A 9,747-nucleotide genomic window follows, 5' to 3' on the forward strand; every position below is an offset into this window, starting at 1 on the left:
TGCATACTAGCTGTGCTCTAGGTTGGACACAGGAAAGAAAAAGGTGAGATTCTTCGTCTTCCCTGTATCTACCAAATCCTTTGCTTTAGTTGCTCAGGAACAGAGCTTACTTTAGCAGAAGTAGATTTTAAGTCTTTTAATAAAAAAAAATTATGTGTATAAATATACCACATGTACGCCTAGTGTCAAAGGAGCCAGAAGAGGTAGTCAGATCCCCTGGAACTGGGGTTACAGAAAGTCCCGAACCACCATGACAGTGCTGGGAACAGAACTCAGGTCCTCTCCAAGAATAGGCTGAGCCATCTCGCTAGCCCCAGTTAAAGGAGCTTTATAGGGTAGTGGGGAACTTAAGCAGGACGCTGCCTGGCTGTTAGCCGGAAGGGGATTGTCCCTCTCTATCCAGGATTTTGGGGTTCATTTGTCTACTTGTCTGACTGTCTGTCTATCAACAAGTCTCACTATATAGCATTAACCAGCCTGGAACTCTCTCTATATGGACAAAGCTAAGCTTGAACTCGCAGAACCTTGCCTGCCTGCCTGCCTGCCTGCCTGCCTACCTGCCTCAGCCTCCCATGCTCCACGTCCCATCCTAGGCTGGATTTTAAATCAGAGGAGGTGCCACCTTGGGAGCCCAGCCCTTTCCTTGGCTGTTGTTTGAGGCTGGGACCCAGGCTTTAACCCTTCGGCAGAGCCAGTCTCCTGGCTTCTCCTCCTCACACCTGTCAGTGCAGTGCTGAGCTGGACACACAGCTGAGGCTCCACTCTGCTTGTCAGCAACGCAGCTTTCCCGTGAGAGCTCTCACAAGGTCTTTCACATCCACTATCACTGCAAACCCTTGTTGTTGGCAGCTCCGTTGTTTTGTTCCCTCTCATGAACAAGTAGGACACATCCACTCAAGGTCAACAGCTAAGTCGGTGGCTGATGCAATGCCCTGTCATGCCTCTGTGCTTCTGAATGAGCTGTTTCTGATTCCAGGATGTCAGCCTTCCTCCACCGCGCAGGTTCCTGCTGGACCTACGATAGCTCTCCTTCCTCCTTGGACTAAGTATTAAGCCAGCTCAGAGGCTGGCCTCCTTGTGCAGCTTCTCTCTAGTCCCTCTTGGCTCCTGTTCCCTGAAAGGATTTGACTGCTGTGTCTGTACTAGGGAACTACAGCAGGAGGTTGGGAACTACTTGAATTTACTCCCTGGTGTATCTCTTGCTGGGAAGGAAGGACTCGGGCAGCATTTTCAGAGGGAAGTCTAAGAATTTCTGTTGACATATGTGAATAAGTTATTTGGATCAGCAATGCCACCCAGCAAGAACTATTGGTTTCTGTTGTTTAACACACCTACTGTTTAAATCAGTATTTCAGGCTCCAAGGGTGCAGCAGAGATGGAAATGGATACAAATCCTTCACATTGGGTCTGTGGCAGCATGCTCCCACAAAGCCTTGTGTATTGAATTCAGCATGGCATAAAAACTGAGCATGGGCTGGAGAGTTGGCTCAGCAGTAAGGGGCACCAGCTGCCCTTCCAGAGGATCCAGGTTTGATTGCCAGCATCCACATTCACAGTTTATGTTTACAACTGCCTGTAACTCCAGTTCCAGGGCACCCAATGCTCTTTTCTGGTCTCCAAAGGCACCAGGCACACAGTGGTACACAGACATACATGCAGGTATAACACACATATGCATAAAGATAGATAGATAGATAGATAGATAGATAGATAGATAGATAGATAGGTAGGTAGATGAGATGGCCCTATTGGTATATGTCTGCAATTCCAGCACTTAAGAGGCAGAGGCAGAAGGATGACAAGGTCTCAGTTATCCTTGGCTACACAGTGTGTTCTATGCCAGCCTGGGCTATATGACACTTTTTCTCAAAAGCAAAACAAAACAAAAAACCCAAAATACACAATCAAATTCAGCAGTTACAGAAAAGATGAGTGAATGGCTTATCATCTAGAGCTATGAAGCTGGTTTGACATTGGAACATCAATAATAAACTTCAGCAGGTTAACGGAATGAAGGGCTGGTGGGGGCTGGGAACCAGCGCGTCAATAAACACAGAAAAGTATTTGTCGAAAGTGCACACTACTACTCTCTGGGCGTGAGTTCTAGAACAACCAGGGCTACACAGAGAAAACCTGTCTTAAAAAAACAAACAAACAGCCGGGCAGTGGTGGCGCATGCCTTTAATCCCAGCACTTGGAAGGCAGAGGCAAGTGGATTTCTGAGTTCAAGGCCAGCCTGGTCTACAGAGTGAGTTCCAGGACAGCCAGGGTTATACAGAAAAACCCTGTCTCAGAAAAACAAAAAACAAAACAAAACAAACAAACAAACAAAAGTAGGAAAAGCCAAATCTGGCCATAGCCAATTAAAAGTAATTATTTTATGTGTTTGGGTATTCTGTGTACATGTATAACTGTGTACCACCTGTGTGCCAGATCCCTTGGGAGGACAGAAAAGAGCATCAGGCTCCCTGCAACTGGAAATGCAGAAGATTGTGAGCCACCATGTGGATGCTGGGAAGTGAACTCAGGTCCTCTGCAAGAGCAGCCAGTGCTCTTAACCAGTGAGCCACTTCTCCAGCTCCCCAGCCATGCTTTATTAAAAACAGAAGTGCATGTTCACACAGACAGACAGACAGACAGACAGACAACACACACACACACACAGAGCAAAGCACATAAAGAGACAGCCTCTCAGGTAGGAAGGAGACCTAAGGTAGTGTTGGAGTTTGTCTCAGAGACAAGCATTTTTATGTTTGGGGACGGGCTCCCTGTTTTTGCATCAGGACTAGCTGGTTTGAGCTAGCACAGGGCCAGTAATCTAGACAAAAAAGGAGAAGCTGATTGGTCCTCAGCACAGAAAACCAACCTAGCTCACCCTCCTCCGAAAGCTCCACTGAAAGGTTCCCCCCACCCCCACCCCCGGCAGGAAAACACGGAGTGAACCCCGTCTTGAACGTTTAAGTGGAAAGTGTATTAATCTGCCCAGAGCATCTCTTCTCTTCCTGCCTGCCTATCTGTCTGATCCATGGTCTTTGACTCAGGAGGCAGAGGCTAGCGGATCAGGAATTCAAAGCTAACTTGAGCTACGTGAGACTTTGTCTGGAACAATCCTACAGCTGACATCATGTTTCATGGTAGCTGCTCATTCCCCAAGGTTCACAGCAAAGGTTCTTGTCTCTATCGCTGCATTACTGGTCCCCTGACTGCGCAATAAGGTAAGAAAATAAACGGAAGGCACAAACATCATAGGTTAGGCTGTTGTCAGGACTCCTTCTTGCTTTGTTCCCATTCTCTTCCATCCTCAGGGTGGGTCTTCACTCTGCATTCTGAGTCTCTTGTTCTAACGAGTAAGAGCTCAGGATGGTACGTCTCTATCTGCTCCACTACCTCGGGGGCTTGGCGAAGAGGAGCCTGGAGAAGTGGAATGCTGTTTTCTGGATGTGTCGTGAATGTCACAGTCAGCTCACAGCATCTGTGGTGACCTACCTGCACAGTATGTTGCACCTAGCCAACATCCTGGCACAGACAGCGAAGATCATGTCCAGGCTCCACTTTCTTTCCTGAGGAAAAGTGGGTGGTTGCCCGGGGAGAAAGACGCATTCACTGCTGAGGATGTGGCCACTGGTTGGTTTCCCATGCTCCAGAGGACGACCCCACACCCGTGCACATGTAAGCAACACTGACTGCATGAGAGAGAAGAGGGCAGGGGCTGGAAAGGGACATGGGAGTGGGGAAATGGGATACATATGATCATATTTCACTATGCAGATATGTACACATATATAAATATGCACATACACATACACGTGTACATGTATTCATGGTGATTGCCCAGAGAGCATCACCTCTGGTAGGTGTCAAAACACCAGTCTAGCTGGGCAGTGGTGGCGCACACGCCTTTAATCCCAGCACTTGGGAGGCAGAGGCAGGCAGATTTCTGAGTGCGAGGCGAGCCTAGTCTACAGAGTGAGTTCCAGGACAGCCAGAGCTACACAGAGAAACCCTGTCTCAAAAAAACAAAAACAAAACAAACAAACAAAAACCCCCAAACCAAAACAACAACAACAACAAGACCCCCAGCAGCCACCAGACTAAAGTTCTTAGGGAACTCTTGGGTGCTTAGGCAGGCAGCTCCTAGCCGGCAGCTCCTAGCCAGTCCTCCTGTAAACACCTCTACCTTTCCAAAGCTTGAAGGGCAGTGTGGAGATGGTGGTCCAGGTGAGCAGCAAGCCCAGGGAGCTCCGCTGTCCCTGCCTCAGCATCGGCCTCTCGGATACTGACTTTCTGTGTAACAGGCCCGAGTTTGCTCATGCTTGTTTCAAAGGCAGAAGTAAAGTTCTCTTCAGTCCCAGATGATGTAATTAGTATGAAATCCCAGGGAATTTCTTTTCTTTCTTTTTTTTTTTTTTTTTTTTATCCTTTCACCTCCAAACACGTGCCATACCACGCAAATGCCCATGCACATGCAGACAAATGTAATTTTTTTTTTTAAAAAAAATCTCATTTAAAATAGCATTGAGAGAGAAAAAGAAAGATCAGAAAGCAAGGAAGAAACAGGCGTAAAAGAATCCGTGGTTCCATTTATATAACATGATAGGGTGGGAGGACTGACTCCCACTAGACAAATGAGTGGCTGGCTGGCTGCGGTGGGGGATGGGAAAGGGTTGACTACACGTCTTAGGGTTGCTATTGCAGTGATGAAACACCATGGCCAAAAGCAACTAGGGGTGGAAAGGGCTTGTTCCCTTCACACTTCCACACAACAGCTCTCGGTGGAAGCAGTCAAACAGGGCAGGAGCTGACGCAGAGCCCAACGAGGGGTGCTCTTTACCGGCTTGCTCCTCAAGGCTTGCTCAGCCTCCTTTCTAATTAGAACCCAGACCACAAGCCTAGGGGCGGCACCACCCACAATGAACTACACCCTCCCAATCTATCACTAGTTAAGAAAATGCCCTCTAGGCTTGCCTGCAACCTGATCCATTTTGTTTTGTTTTGAGATAGGGTTTCTCTGTAGAGACTCGGCTGTCCAGCTAGCTCTGTAGACCAAGCTGGCCTTGAACTCACAGAGATCTACCTGCCTGTCTCTGGAGTGTTTGGATCAAAGAGGAACTCCACACATACACACAGACACACACAGCTTCTACAAGCTGATATCATGGAGGCATTTTCTTTTCTTCCCTTCTCTATTCTTTTCTTTTAAAAAAGATTTATTTATTTTATGAGCACACTGTTACTGTCTTCAGAAACACCAAAAGAGGACATTGGATCCCATTACAGATGGTATTGAGCCACCATGTGGTTGCTGGGAATTGAACTCAGGACCTCAGGAAGAGCAGTCCCTGCTCTTAACTGCTGAGCTATCTCTCTGGCCCAATGGAGGAATTTTCTGATTGAGGTTCCCTCCTCTCAGATAACTCCAGTGGGGTTGAAGTTGACATAAAACTATCCAGCATATTATGGACTGAAAAAAATTCCAAGAGTCAAGAAGATGTCCTACATTCTGATATATAGGTATAGGAACTTAATGAGAATAAAACTAATTGAGAGTTCCACTCTGAGGCTGGGCGTGGTGGCACACGCCTTCAACTCAGCACTTGAGAGATGGAGGCCGGATTGCCAGAAGTTCAGAATTATCCTCTGCTGTATAGTGAGTTCATGGCCAACCTAGGATACACAAGACCCTGTGTCCAAAGAAAAGAAAGTGTACATTTGCCAGGAATACTGAGTCAACAATCTCAGCACTCAGGAAGCAGAGGCAGGAGAGGAGGATCAGGAGTTCGAGGCCATGCTTGACCACATAGCAATATTGAGGCTATTCTGGACAGTATGAAATCTGTCCTGCCACCACCCACGTAAGTCCCCTTTACAGGAGATACATTTTATTGTATGTATGTTGCATCTCAGTGAAGCTGATGAGATAGAGAAAAAGCAAGGCCAACTACATGTCCCACTATCCCAGGAGTGGGGTGTAGCTCAATGGTAGAGTACATACTTAGTGTCCATGAAGCCCTGGGCTCAGCCACTCATATAAATAAATAGAAAGTGGACAATATACCGCATGTCAAGTTCAGAAATGCTGAACTAAGTATGTGTTACCTATCCATCCTTTTGCTATTCCTGACTTGATGGATGGAAGAAGAAAAGTGTCCTTTCCCCACTCAGGTTTCCAAGGCCAGTGACTTCCCATGACCCGATGCAGGCTCTGTCTTGTTTCTTCTCCTCACTGCTGTCTCTCAAGCCTCTAATTCTCTAATTCTTGTTTTCCTGTAGAAACTGCTGGCGCAGGCACCAACTTGCCGCCGCAGTGGCTTTGGGGTTTTGTTGCTTTGACGAAGTTGACAGGGAGGGTCGACTTCGAACACAGAAAGCACACATCTTTTATATTTTACAGAGGGCAGATTTCTGCAACAAGGCTAGCTGGCTTGCCCTGGCTGGTGGAACACAGGACAAAGGATGTCATCAGGCATTGGTGGGCTTGCTGCTGTTCTTCGCTTAGTCATTCAACTTCCCTATCCAGCTCTGCACTTGGGAAGGGGCTGAGTAACTAGGTGGTAGGGGTGGATTGTCATCAGCAAGGTCAGGGTGACAGTTTGTGGTCTTTTTTGAAATTCACCACAGGGAGGGGTTGGGGAGTTCTTTAGAATTGGAATTGGTAATCTTGTTTTCGTGGACCTTAACTCATTGAGACCACCAGTTATTTTTGTTTTGGCCTTACTTAGCTTAGTCAGAATGGCCTGGTCATTCTGTCTCAACATTCTGACCACCAGAACTTTGTTTTTACAACATGTCCTTGGGTATTCCTGCAACACGACTCCTCAGTGTCTGAAGCTGCTGCTTGCTACTGTAAAACTTTGTTTCCACACTGCCTGCTGCTTACAAGAGCTGGAATATGTCTGTCTTCTACATCCCCAGAACTCTGTTTCTACAGCCTTGGTTTTTTTTTTTTCACTTTATTACTTCAGTATCAACAGAGGTGTGGGGGGTAAACACAAACGCTGGGCCTCGTCACTCCTCCATCTCTTTCTTTGAACCAGATCCAGACTGAGCCAGGCTTCCCTCCATGGTCCTAGTGAAATTCTGCAAGCTTAACTTTCTCGTTAATGAAAGACCAATGTTGTTTTTGCTTGGCAAGGGAAAGCCAGGGCGGCCTGTGAGTCTCCTCTGTCTGCCAGGCTGGAACCTGCTTTCCCTGACTCTCTGGGAGTCCCTTGCTTCTGTTCTGATTGTTTCTTGGAAGGAAATCACCTCTGAAATAAAGTCAAGATTAAGAGGCCCTCCTTGTGTTTCCTATTATGTCGAATGACACTGAAAACTCAGTGGTCACTCAAAGGAGCAGCTGGCAACTCTGTGTCCGTAGACTGGCCAGTGGGTAGGTACTGTTAGAAAAGGTCTCCTTTCTTCCTCCTGCTATTGTCTGGCTTTAGCTTCTGAGATGCTGCGGAGCACAAGGCTCTATGACCAGAGTTACCTGTGCCTCTATTTCCCCACCTGCTGTGGCAGGTGGCCAGGCTATTTTAGCTGATGAGTGAGGATTAATAATGACTGTTAGGAAAGGAGCAATGGCTCAGCTGTTAAGAGCAATTGTTGCTCTCACGGAGAACCAGTTCTGGTCCACATCCGTACATCGTACATCGGGTGGCTTGTAACTGTCAGTTCCAGAAAATCTGATATCCTCGTTTGGCCTTAACAGGCACATGCAAGCATACATGTTCTCTCTCTCTCTCTCTCTCTCTCTCTCTCTCTCTCTCTCTCTGTCTTCCCCTTTCTCTCTTGCACGCACGTGCAAATAAATAAATCTTTTTTAAAAAAGAAATTTTGTTTCAAACACAAGAGACTAGGCTGGGCTGTGAAGAAAGATGTTAAGAATGTTATAGTCTTAAAAGAAGAAAGGACTGACTGGGCAGCAGTGGCGCACACCTTTAATCCCAGCACTCAGGAGGCAGAGGCAGGCAGATCTCTGAGTTCAAAGCCAGCCTGATCTACAGCCAGGGCTACAGAGAGAAACCATTTTGGAAAACCAGAGAGAGAGAGAGAGAGAGACAGAGAGAGACAGAGAGACAGAGAGAGACAGAGAGACAGAGAGACAGACAGAGAGAGAGACAGAGAAACAGACAGACAGAGAGACAGAGAGCAGAGAGAGAAAGAGAGGCAGAGAGACAGAGCAGAGAGAGAGAGACAGAGAGAGGCAGAGAGACAGACACACAGAGAGAGACAGATGGACAGAGAGCAGAGATCCTATTGCATGCCAGCCCTGGGCCACAGGGCGTTATAAACACAAAGCCTTGGTTGGGAACAGCTCAGGGAGAGCATTCTGACAGCAGAGGCCTGGATGTGTTTTATAGTTCTGCATTGTAATGATTTTCCAGAAGTCAGAAAGCGGATGTGTTGACTCTGGGCAGCACTCCATTTTCAGATATAAAGTGTTTTGAATAGTCACGTGCAGGGACTTTACAAGCACCCTTTAAGCAGCTTTGTAGCCGATAAAGGTCAGGGTGTGCTGCCAGACGAGGTCTTGCCAGGTTGCCCGCTGATGCTAGCAGGGTTAATCTCTCGCCTTTGCGACTTTGGGGTTTTACAACGTGAGAAGAAGGACTTTGACTCTGTTTCACTTCACCTGACAACCAGACACCGACTGTGGGCGAGTTCTCAATGCCAGGCACACCAGACAAACGTTCTGTCCCTACCACCCCCAAACGCTCTTCCCCTTCGAATCCTACACATGCTAAGTGAGCACTCCATCGCTGAGCTAGCTCCTCAGTCAACCCCTGGAGTCTTGATGGCATGGCAGGCCTTCCTAGACTTTATCTATGCGAGCCTCTCAACCACCCACGGCTTCTTATCTCCATTCATTCAAGCTGAAGAGAGGTTCGGTGCTGGGAGATGGCGTACTAAGGTGCCTGCTGGACAAGCATGAGGATTTGAGTCTGGATCCTCAGCGTCTGTGTAAAATCCAGGTTGATGATGTGTGTATGTTACCCCAGTGCCAGTGCCAAGAGGGTGGAGACGGGCTGAGCCCTCGAGTTCATCAACCATCCAGCCTGGACCAGTCGGCTCCAGGTTCAGGTTCTGTTGTTTGTTTGTCTTTTTAAGGATGACAAAGACACCTGATTTTAAACTCTGGCTTATGCACAGGTGTACACATGCTGCACCCATCCCCCATCAACATACCTATACAAACATATGCATATAAGAAATATGCATACAAGAGGGGGGAGGGGGAAAGAGGAGGGAAGGAGGGAAGGAGGGGAGGGGGGAGGGAGGGAGGGAGGGAGGGAGGGAAGGAGGCAGAGAGAGAGAAAGAGAGAGAGAGAGAAAGAGAGAGAGAGTCAGAAATAGCTGGCTGGGCCTGTAGAGAGATGCAGAGGGTGAGCAACCCCCTGGGGCGTCAGGCCAGATGGGTTCATATCCAAGGACTCTGAGCCCACCACTGAGCTCATTCATCCAGCTGTAATGAGATGGACCACAATAGCACCTACTTCCTAGGGCACAGTAAGGATTACATACGATCAGTGGTCATTGGGATTACCTACAGGAAGTACCCAGTTAATGTGAGCCACATTATTCTCCCAGTTTGGGCTCCCTGGCTCTCAGCATGGATTTATGCTACATCAAGTGACAGAAAGGCCTTTGAGGACCCTCAGCACGAGAGGAATGGTGGGTTCTTGTCTACAGAGTGTGGCTCTGACGTGAGATGTCTTAGGGTTTCACTGCTGTGGAGAGACACCATGACCAAGGCAACTCTTTTTT

Source organism: Mastomys coucha, unplaced genomic scaffold (assembly GCF_008632895.1).
Source record: "Mastomys coucha isolate ucsf_1 unplaced genomic scaffold, UCSF_Mcou_1 pScaffold18, whole genome shotgun sequence".
In the NCBI taxonomy this organism is placed as follows: domain Eukaryota; kingdom Metazoa; phylum Chordata; class Mammalia; order Rodentia; family Muridae; genus Mastomys; species Mastomys coucha.